This window comes from Prosopis cineraria, unplaced genomic scaffold (assembly GCF_029017545.1).
Source record: "Prosopis cineraria cultivar Desert tree isolate PC_DT_omini unplaced genomic scaffold, ASM2901754v1 PC10, whole genome shotgun sequence".
In the NCBI taxonomy this organism is placed as follows: Eukaryota; Viridiplantae; Streptophyta; class Magnoliopsida; order Fabales; family Fabaceae; genus Prosopis; species Prosopis cineraria.
This window is the reverse complement of record NW_026555341.1, coordinates 24,939,532-24,940,447: the sequence shown is the minus strand read 5'-3', so window position 1 is coordinate 24,940,447 and position 916 is coordinate 24,939,532. Positions and strand designations below refer to the sequence as shown.

The 916-nt window shown below is 34.0% G+C and overlaps 1 non-coding gene and 1 pseudogene across 1 annotated transcript; both read right to left on the bottom strand.

Moving 5' to 3' along the window:
• Positions 1–255: 255 nt before the first annotated feature.
• Positions 256–338, bottom strand: LOC129284694 (small nucleolar RNA Z159/U59). The gene has a single exon (XR_008586938.1). It is a non-coding gene; the product is annotated as a small nucleolar RNA Z159/U59 (small nucleolar RNA).
• A 274-nt stretch (positions 339–612) lies between these two features.
• On the bottom strand, positions 613–701 carry LOC129284696 (small nucleolar RNA Z159/U59; annotated as a pseudogene).
• Between the last annotated feature and the right edge of the window lie 215 nt (positions 702–916).

Sequence of the window (916 nt, the reverse complement as noted above, 5' to 3'; positions counted from 1 at the left end):
GATTTCTAAGCATTTAGTGAAAAGAGATTTAAAAAGAGCAATAACTTAAAGAAGACACTAATGACGAGTGAAAGACATATCCCTAAGGAAATAACACCAAGCATTATAATCCCCATAGCACGTGAAATAATAAATGAGTTGATTTAGGACAACAAGCACACAATACTTTTTGATTCCCAAAAATGAACCTTAGACCCTAACCACAAGTCATTAATTTTCTAATTAGGGGAAGGCCTAGGAAAAGCTTAACAAGAAGCCTCTTCAGTTTAGGTCTCCATTAATTTTCCACATGGACAACTCAGAAGAACGAAAGTTATTATTTGATAATCATCAGAGGCATTTTGATTCGGTAGCAAAACCAGGACACCAGGACAGGAAAATCATTTTTGAAAACTATAAATTTTAGACAATTACATACTCACAGTCGTACCCATTTGCCATTTTTTTTATTTTTGGTTTTACTGAAAATTTTGACTTGCCTCTAATCTGGGATTTGAGATCTAGGTCCTGAAGTCCCTACAATAATATGGGCAAAAAAATACACATATTCAATAGAAGCAAAACAAATCAGGTATAAACCTAAGAGATACAAGGGTGTGTGTCACTAAGAATGTCTCTTCAGGTCAAGTCTCCAAAAACATTCTTCATGAAATTCTCATTGGAAGAATGAAAGTTTATTCAACTCAATCCTTATCAGAGACAAAAGCAAATCACGTAAATTCAGAACAAGTACATCCTAAGAAATATTCATAATAAAAGAGTGGTAGAAAAACAGCAACAAAACACCACGGGCACATTTCCTAGCATATAAGTTCTAGGAACTTTTAGGAAGAAGAACAACATAACGAAGCCACAATAATAGTTTGGATATACCTCACTGAACGAGTAAGATTTAAAATCTGAGACATGCATACGA